The following is a 10,259-nucleotide window of genomic DNA, read 5'->3' as shown; positions in this document are numbered from 1 at the left end:
AGACTCAGGAAAATACTTCTTGTAGAAGGCCGTTTGGAACATCTCCCAAGGAATGTCGGCATTTTGAAGCTGTAACAAGCGGCACTCTGCTTGCCACCAATGCTGGGCCTCTTCCCAAAGCTGATAAGCAGAAACTCTACATATTGGTTGTGCGGGACATGCTGTGCCTGCAGTGCACACTCCATCGCTTAGAACCAGTTGTCCGCTTCTGTGGGATTTGTTGAACCTCTGAAACTTGGCGGATGAACCTTGAGAAAAGTCGCCAAGGTCGTCGGAGCACCTCCCGTGTTGTCTCCGTTCCCTTCAGCATTGTCGTCCATATTTCCCTCGCCATTCCCATCTCCGTTTCTGGCCGGTTGGCCTAACCTCTGCACAGCTTGCAGAGTCGCAGCAGCGTTAGCCTCCGTAGTGTTCGCAAGGTTCGCCATTGCCGCCATGAACTTGGCATGGTTATCGGCCGGTCGCTCACTCCTACTCTTTCTTCGTGAACGTGTACGACCTCGTCCGCGAGTAGCCATTAGAGTTCCTATCTACACCAAACATTCGATATCAAGGTGATCAGTCTCAATATCAAAGGTCTAGTGCTTCAATTATCCCAAAAAGGCACTCACAAACAAGCATGCTATGAAATATCAAGTAGATAACCTAAATAGCATGAAAGAAGAGTCACACAGAGTATGCAATGAAGCACAATCAGTCCATCCCTCAGGCTCACGAGAACGAACCGCTCTGATAACACTAAATGTAACACCCCATTTAGCCTAAACCTTACCACGCGTCGTATGGCAAAGGTTGATCAAGGCTACGACCGTCCTAAGCTTATACATATAATATATATAGAAATAATAGTATAATCTAGAAGCCCGATGAAGGATATAGCTTGAAACAGGATTTGAAAAGCACAAAACGTGATAACAAAGCTACTAACTTAAAGCACAAAAAATAGATGTAATATAATAAAATATAGTAGAATAATATCATAAGAATCTAGCCACAGCTCGTGGAGTTTATGCCGGCTAGCCATATACAGACCATATATGAAACCAGACAGTAAAAACAGCTTATACAAGTTTTGTTCTCTCAAATAAAAGCCTCTAGACAAAACAAAATATAAAAGTGAGAGACATGTCCAAAATAAATCAAAAGACTCCAAAAAAAGTGTCCGGATCCTCCGCTTCTGTCACCAACCAGACAACTCACCGAAGTGGGTCGCGACCTGCATCTGAAAAACACAACAGAAGTATGGTATGAGAACCGGAGGTTCTCAGTATGGTAACAGTACCCAGTGATGTAGGATATAAGACTTCGGGATGCCAAAGGCAATCCTAGACTCCATATCTATCACAAAAGTTCAAGCTTAAAGCAGTCTAAACCATAAAGCATAATATGTAAAACCTTAACCAAACTTGGAACCTTAGTATATCAAAGGGGTAATTTATTCATAAAGGATTTTCTACTCTAACCATACACCGCTGTCCCACAGCCTTCACCAACCTATCCTCCATATGAACCCATCGCCATCGCCTACCTAACCTCCTCAAACCAGACAAACACAGATAATACAAGCAAGGAAACCATAGGTAATATTCAAGTATATATCAAGTAATTCAAGAAGCAAGTAGGTATATTACACAGATAGGCAAACTCAAGTAGTCAAAGCAAACAAACATGTATAAGATGCATATGATGAATGTCTGTCCTATTGGCTGTGATATCACATGTCAGTAAATCCGGCCGACAACTCCTGGATTAGTCTCTCTATTGCGCATAAGGAGGAAAATTCTGAGGGAGAGTGCCCTACCACCTTCTCCTTTCAGAGGAGAATATTCTGAGGGAGTGTGCCCTACCACCTTCCTCTGGTTGTCGCATGATTCCGTGGGTTAGTGCCCTACCACCTTGCAATTAGAGAGAAACCCATGTTCAGGAGGAAAATTTCGAGGGAGAGTGCCCTAGCACCTTCTCCTTTCAGAGGAAAATATTCCGAGGGATGCGTGCCCTACCACCTTCCTCTGGAGTAATCAAAATGAGTGAGAAGCTCAACGCTAAGCCTTACATCCGAACGTAGGCGGGTTACTGCCACAGCCCCTACGACGGATAGCAATGCATATTACAATTACGAAGTCAAACTCAGAGGTCACTCCTCATAACACACTTCCACTCATTCTCATTCCATCAACCATACTCATCCATTTCCAAATCTTCAAGTCATCATAACCATCACTTATTCATGACTTTTTATTCCGAACTCACTAGTTCATCAGAATCTCGGACTCATACACCTTTCTCCCTTCATATTCTACCAAACCCATCCTCAGCACACCAGAAACCTAAACCTCCGTTCTCTAATCTTTAATGGTAATCATTAACTAAAACTCTTCACCTATCTCTCATATTCTCATACTCAAAATTTAGCCCAAATGCCTTAAAATGGTGTTAAAGAAGCTTACAACCTTGTTGGGAAGGTGAAATAGTTAAAAACAAAGTTTAAAATTATGAAATAGGGCGTGTGTGTCCGCACACGGGTGTGCGTGCGCACGCCCAGAAAGATTTTGAAAGTGTGCGTACGCATAGGGGTGTGCATACGCACAGGTACTAAAATTGAAAAAATGTGTTCACTCGCACAAGCTGTGCAAGCACCCCTAACAGACGTCCCTTCCCGACTTGTGCGTACGCACAGGGCTATGCGTCCGCACAGGTCGTAATTCTTCATTGATGTGCGCGCGCACAAGCTGTGCTAGCGTCGCTACCAGAGCCCTTTCCCCTGCTTGTGTGTATGCACAGGTCTGTGCTTCTGCACAAAATAGAATTTACGCAAGGTTGTGCGTGCGCACAAGGCTGTGTGTGCGCACCTATCAGAAAATCTTGAAATTATGCAACTTTGCAGAATTTCAGAATTTTAACACCAATTTTGAATGATCATAACTTCCTCTACAAAATTTCAAATTTCACAAACTTTATATCAATTTAAAGGATTTTCAAAGATCTTTAATTCTAGACAAGTTTCATCAGATTTTTTAACCGAGGCAAAGTTATGATCAGACAAAGTTCATCAAAAACCAACTTTTACCCAAAAACACAAATTCCTCAATTCTTTGAAAAACATAACCAAATCCAAACCAAACCATTCCAAACTCCAATTCTCATCAAAATAAACCCTCTATATTATATTACACCCAACTTACCACATTTTTCCTTATCTTTCCTCCTCTACAATCTCAACCTCTATATAGCACATATATCAAACCTCATGAACAATTTTCCAACTACTTTACCAATTCATTAACATCAATATCATATAAATCACACAATTCACTTTTCAACTACACAATCATTCATCCTCATTATATCCTTACCAATCCTTATGATCAAACCCAACAATCATCAATCCATCATAAATCATCATATATCATCATTCAATAACTCAAACAACCACTCAAATCCAAACCTATCCTATGGGTCACTAGTTTAAGTGTCCATGAATATTATATACTACATAGAAGAAACCGAAACCATACCTTGGCCGATTCCCAATATGCCTTTAACCAACAAATGAGCACAAGCAAGCTCTCAACTCCAAACCAAGCTTTCAATTCCACTCCAACAAGCACCAATAAGCTCCAAAAGCTCCCAATTACACAATAATCAAGCTATACACATATAAATCACCACCAATCAACCTAGGGCTCAATATAAATCAAAATTCACAAGAGTTTAGTATCTCTTACCTCTCCCAACAGATTTGATGGCCAAAGTCCAAGGCTAAGCAAGGATTAGAGCAAACTTAAACATCCAAAATCACAATCGATTTTCGAAACTTTGTAGAGAAGAATAGAAAATATTTCGTGGTTACCTCACTACTTTATTGTATAGGTTTTGTAAAGCTCTTCACAAGGAATGCGTAGCCACAAACAGTGCGACAATCGGAGCTCCGTAGCTCAAGATATGAGCTTGGGAAGAAGAAGATGAATAGTGCTCATGGGGGTTTCTTCTCTTTCTCCCCTTTCAGCTGGTGTGGGTGTGTTTGTGATTGTGTTATGCTGAGTTGGTTCATTAATGAACCCTTTTATATGTTGGGCTTGGGTCCAACTTGGACTCGGTCCAATCCGTTAGCGTTTTTAGCCCGTTTGCCACAACTTTGGGCCAAACCTTTAACACTAATGCCTGGTTTTCCAGAGAGCATCGCCATCTTGTGCGTTCCAGAGAGCGTCACCTTCCTCCTGGTTCCAGAGAGCGTCTCCTTCCTCCTGGTTCCATCTTCCTCACCATCTTCTTTGCCGTCTTCCTCATTCTTTATCACTTTCATCAGCCTTTCTCTTCTGGTAATTCCCTCCCTAGGATTTCTGTAATTTAAATTATTATAGCATTGGTGTAATTTTTGTAATTAGGGTAATTTGGTTTGATTTATGTGATTTGATATTAGTTGTTGTTAATTTTGACAAATTGTTGAATTCTTATTTTATCTGCATATGTTTCCGAAACTTTGAATGCAATTTTTTTAATAGAAAACTTAATTTAAATGACAATAGTTTCATTTTTCAAATGCTGCATAGTGTCTTAATGCACATCTAATTTCACAAATTCTAAGTGATGCACTGCAAGATGCCACTTAGCTATTTTCAATATGAACAAAATCTCTAAAAAAAAAAAAAATTTCTAAAAATTTTAGTACTAATAGAATCCACCTAAACAGGACAAAAACAGAACAATTCAAAAAATAAATCTCTTCAAAAATTCAATTTTTGTGAAGTGGTTAGTAAAACCAAATACTTCACATAATATACACTTCATTGGCTACAATCTATTACCAAACATCATTTTACTTGAAAGTTCTTGAATATTCTACAAGTCTTTGGAAAAAATAATAAAATAATATGATAAAAAAAAAGCTCAATGCGAAGACTCTGTGAATTCAAAGTAAACCAAAAACATACTCTAAGGAACCGATATAGTTCTGTTCCTTTATCATGAAACTGAATGGACAGAAGTTAAAACCAAAAACATAAAATTTCCCATCAGTTCCTGGAAAATAATAAACTTCAAAAGGAAATTCATATCCTCCGGGTCCATTCTTTCACTATGTCTACTCGTTGTACTTTAAACTAGTTAACTGTTGATTACAAACTAATTTTTAAAAATTTTATAAAAATTGAAGGAAAAACTTCTTTCTGTAAAGGATTGGATGCTATATTCAAACACAGTCTCTTATTCATGTTTCCTCTTACTTCTTTTTTAGTATAATATTTGTAAATGCACCTTTTTTTTGCGCTCCTTTTTATTCTTCTCTTTAATTTCTAAAATTTTTGTTTAAATGTTGTTGTAATGTTTGTTGCTGTGTTGTAATTGTTGGGTTGTTGGTTTGTTGAAAATTGTGAGAGTTTCTTCAATTTCTTCAATCCACCACAAGTTCCTGAAGATGATGAAGATATTGATGAAGATATGGTAAATCTTTTTATTTTATTTTATTTACTTTTTACAGTAATTTTTTATGAAAGTCTTTAGTTTGAATCTTTAAGGGGAACCTAAGCAGAAGTAAAAAATCTGTAAATTTGAAAACCTGTTGTTTAGCGGTTATATATGACCAGATTATTTGCCAGAGCTAATTAATATTCTCTTTAACAGGCCGAGGAACTTCAGAATCAGATGGAGCAAGACTATGACATTGGGTGAGCTTACTTGTTTCCCTCCATTCCCTATGATATTTTTCGATGTTGTTTTCTGAATCCAGGATTGATGAATTCTCATATCACACTTGTTCATGTCAACAATAAGGGATAAGATTATACCTCATACTGTGTCATGGTTTACTGGTAAGGCTGAGTTAAGTCTCAAAGTAGTCCCTGAACTTGCACTCAAGTCTCAAAATAATCCCTGAAGTTAATAATTACTCAAATTCGTCTCCGAACTTGTACTCCGGGACTTATAATAGTCCCTGAACTTATACTCCGGGACTCATAATAGTCCCTCAAGCATTTTTTGTTCATCAAAATCTTAAAACGACGTCGTTTTGAACAAAAAAAATTAAAAAAAAAAGAAAAAAGATACGTAGCATAAAACTCCCAATCCAAAAAAAAAAAAGAACGTGTAGCGTACTTAGCCCCCACCCCCTCCCAATTCCCAATCTGTTCCTTTCCCTATCCCCAACCCCTTTCCCTCTCCCAACCTTTCCTTTTCCCTTTTCCATCCCCAACCCGTCTCTTTTCCCTCCTCCAACCCTTCCCCTTTCTCTTTTTCTTCTGCATCCCCAACGCCCTTCTCCTTCCCCTTCCTCTTCTACTCCCCAACCTGAGATTATTTCCCTTCCCTTTCTTCTTTCTAATTTGATGCCCTCCCTTTTTCCAACCATACATTCACACTCATAAGAGCTCTCCTCAACCTTCATTGTCGTTATTTTTCGCCGGCTTCTGTTTCACTGCCGCCGCTGCTCGACAGCCTTCATCTCCGCTCGGTCTCCCTCTTCTCTCTTCTGGCACGATTTTTTCTCTCAGCCATGGTAATTTCTTTTTTTTTAATTTTTTTTGTTATTCAATCATTGTTCTTTAATGTTCTGGGTGATTGTTGCTGTTGATCCTATTTTAATATAACAACAATGGTTAATTTTAGTTGTTTTCTATTATGTAATTATTACTGGTTTTTTTATTGTTGCTATTTTTTGTGATTGTTGCTGTTTAAGTTGATTGATACATGCTATTTAAGTTGATTGAACTTTTCTGATTAATGCTAATTTTTTGTGATATTTTGTGGTGTTGGTTTTTATTTTTGTGACCTTTTGAAAAAGAAGAAAAACAGAGTTAAAGAAGAAGAACAACAGCGTTGAAGAAGAAGAAGAAGAAGAAAGGATTTCTTTTTTTTTTTCTAATATAAAACGACACGTACGCTTTTTTTTTGTTCAAAATGACGTCACTTTCTTTTTTCTTTTTTTTTTATTTTTTTTGTTGAAAACAACGTCGTTTTAAGGTTCTGATGAACGGAAAATGTTTGAGGGACTACTATGAGTCCCGTAGTACAAGTTTGGGGACTATTATGAGTCCCGGAGTATAAGTTTGGGGACGAATTTGAGTAATTATTAACTTCAGGGATTATTTTGAGGCTCGAGTGCAAGTTCAGTGACTACTTTGAGACTTAACTTGGTGAGGCCATTTAGGGAGAAGAGTTTGGAGACCTGGAAGATGATGATAAAGACAACATTGAAGAGGATGATGATGATGAGGAAGATGAGGATGAGGATGAAGAAACCAAGACCAAAAAGAAGGTATTTCATGTTAATTGCTTTGAAATCCTGAAACATTTATATTTCTTTAGTTAGTTTTGTATCTAAAGTATTTTATTTCTTGCCATCACCTCTGCTGTGGCGCTGATTTCATTTGGAATGTCATTTCAGCCATCCCATAAGGTAATATAGTCAATTTTGTAATCTAAATTATAAATGAAATAGGGCTTGATGCTGAGGCCCATGGTGCACGAAATTGTGATCATCAATGGCGCCATCAACATGGTACGCTCAATTGTAATCTCAACTTTTTATCACAACTTCGCACAACTAACCAGCAAGTGCACTGGGTCGTCCAAGTAATAAACCTTACGCGAGTAAGGGTCGATCCCACGGAGATTGTTGGTATGAAGCAAGCTATGGTCATCTTGTAAATCTCAGTCAGGCGGATATAGAATGGTTATGGAGTTTTCGAATATTAATAATAAAATAGGGATAGAGATACTTATGTAAATCCTTGGTGAGAATTTCAGATAAATGCATGGAGATGCTTTCGTCCCTCTAAACCTCTGCTTTCCTGCTGTCTTCATCCAATCATTCTTACTCCTTTCTATGGCTGGCTTTATGTAAGGACATCACAATTGGCAATGGCTACTTTTGATCCTCTCTGGAAAATGGTCCGATGCGCTGTCACTGCATGGCTAATCGTCTGGAGGCATCACCCTTGTCAATGGCTGTATCCCATCCTCTTGTAAAAATTGTCCAAATGCTCTGTCACAGCACGACTAATCATCTGAGGTTCTCGATCATACTGGAATAGGATTCACCCTCCTTTTGCGTCTGTCACTACGCCCAGCACTCGCGAGTTTGAAGCTCGTCACAGTCATTCAATCCCAGAGTCATACTCGGAATACCACAGACAAGGTTTAGACTTTCCGGACTCTCATGAATGCCGCCATCAATCTAGCTTATACCACGAAGATTCTGATTAAGAAATCCAAGAGATACTCATTCAATCTAAAGTAGAACGGAAGTGGTTGTCAGGCACGCGTTCATAGGGAATGATGATGATTGTCACGTTCGTCACATTCAGGTTGAAGTGCGAATGAATATCTTAGAAGCGGAATAAGTTGAATTGAATGGAAAAATAGTAGTACTTTGCATTAATCTTTGAGGAACAGCAGAGCTCCACACCTTAATCTATGGAGTGCAGAAACTCTACCGTATGAAAATACATAAGTGAATAGTGGGTAGGCATGGCCAAGTGGCCAGCCTCCCATGGAGGTCTAGAGATCTAAAAATGATCAAAAGATGTTCAAAGATGTCTAATACAATAGTGAAAAGTTCTATTTATAATAAACTAGCTATTAGGGTTTACAGAAGTAAGTAATTGATGCGTAAATCCACTTCCGGGGCCCACTTGGTGTGTGCTTGGGCTGAGCTTGAATGTTACACGTGCAGAGGCTCTTTCTGGAGTTGAACGCCAGGTTGTAACGTATTTCTGGCGTTCAACTCTGGTTTGTGACTTGTTTCTGGCGTTTAACTCCAGACAGCAGCATAGAACTGGCGTTCAACGCCCTTTTACGTCATTTAAACTCGTTCAAAGTATGGACTATTATACATTGCTGGAAAGCCCTGGATGTCTACTTTCTAACGCAATTGGAAGCGCGCCATTTTGAGTTCTGTAGCTCTAGAAAATCCACTTTGAGTGCAGGGAGGTCAGAATCCAACAGCATCAGCAGTCCTTCTTCAACCTCTGAATCTGATTTTTGCTCAAGTCCCTCAATTTCAGCCAGAAAATACTTGAAATCACAGAAAAATACACAAACTCATAGTAAAGTCCAAAAATGTGAATTTAACATAAAAACTAATGAAAACATCCCTAAAAGTAACTAGATTCTACTAAAAACATACTAAAAACAATGCCAAAAAGCGTATAAATTATCCGCTCATCACAACACCAAACTTAAATTGTTGCTTGTCCCCAAGCAACTGAAAATCAAATAGGATAAAAAGAAGAGAATATACTATAAATTTCAAACTATCAATGAAACATAGCTCTAATCAGATGAGCGGGACTTGTAGCTTTTTACCTCTTGAATAGTTTTGGCATCTCACTTTATCCATTGAAGTTCATAATGATTCGCTTCTATAGGAACTCAGAGTTCAGATAGTGTTATTGATTCTCCTAGTTCAGTATGATGATTCTTGAACACAGCTATTTTATGAGTCTTGGCCGTGGCCCTAAGCACTTTGTTTTCCAGTATTACCACCGGATACATAAATGCCACAGACACATAATTGGGTGAACCTTTTCAGATTGTGACTCAGCTTTGCTAAAGTCCCCAATTAGAGGTGTCCAGGGTTCTTAAGCACACTCTCTTTTTTTTGCTTTGGACCTTGACTTTAACCGCTCAGTCTCAAGTTTTCACTTGACACCTTCACGCCACAAGCACATGGTTAGGGACAACTTGGTTTAGCCGCTTAGACCAGGATTTTATTCCTTTAGGCCCTCCTAGCCACTGATGCTCAAAGCCTTGGGATCCTTTTTATTTGCCCTTGCCTTTTGGTTTTAAGGGTTATTAGCTTTTTGCTCTTGCCTCTTGGTTTTAAGAGCTTTTGGCTTTTTCTGCTTGCTTTTTCTTTTTCTTTCTATATTTTTTTTCGCTATTTTTTTTCTCTCTTTTTTTCTGCAAGCTTTGTTCTTTGTTGCTTTTTCTTGCTTCAAGAATCATTTTTATGATTTTTCAAATTATCAAATAACATGTCTCCTTGTCATCATTCTTTCAAGAGCCAACATATTTAACATTCTTAAACAACAACTTCAAAAGACATAGGCGCTGTTCAAGCATTCATTCAGAAAACAAGAAGCATTGTCACCACATCAATATAATTAAACTAAGTTCAAGGATAAAATCGAAACTCATGTACTTCTTGTTCTTTTGAATTAAAACAGTTTTCATTTAAGAGAGGTGATGGATTCATATTCACTACTTTAAGGCATAGTTACTAAATACTAATGATCATGTAATAAGACACAAACTTAGATAAG

The sequence above is a fragment of the Arachis hypogaea genome, chromosome 20 (genome assembly GCF_003086295.3).
Source record: "Arachis hypogaea cultivar Tifrunner chromosome 20, arahy.Tifrunner.gnm2.J5K5, whole genome shotgun sequence".
Lineage (NCBI taxonomy): Eukaryota > Viridiplantae > Streptophyta > Magnoliopsida > Fabales > Fabaceae > Arachis > Arachis hypogaea.
The sequence above is the reverse complement of the archived record's forward strand: the minus strand, read 5'-3'. Positions refer to the sequence as shown.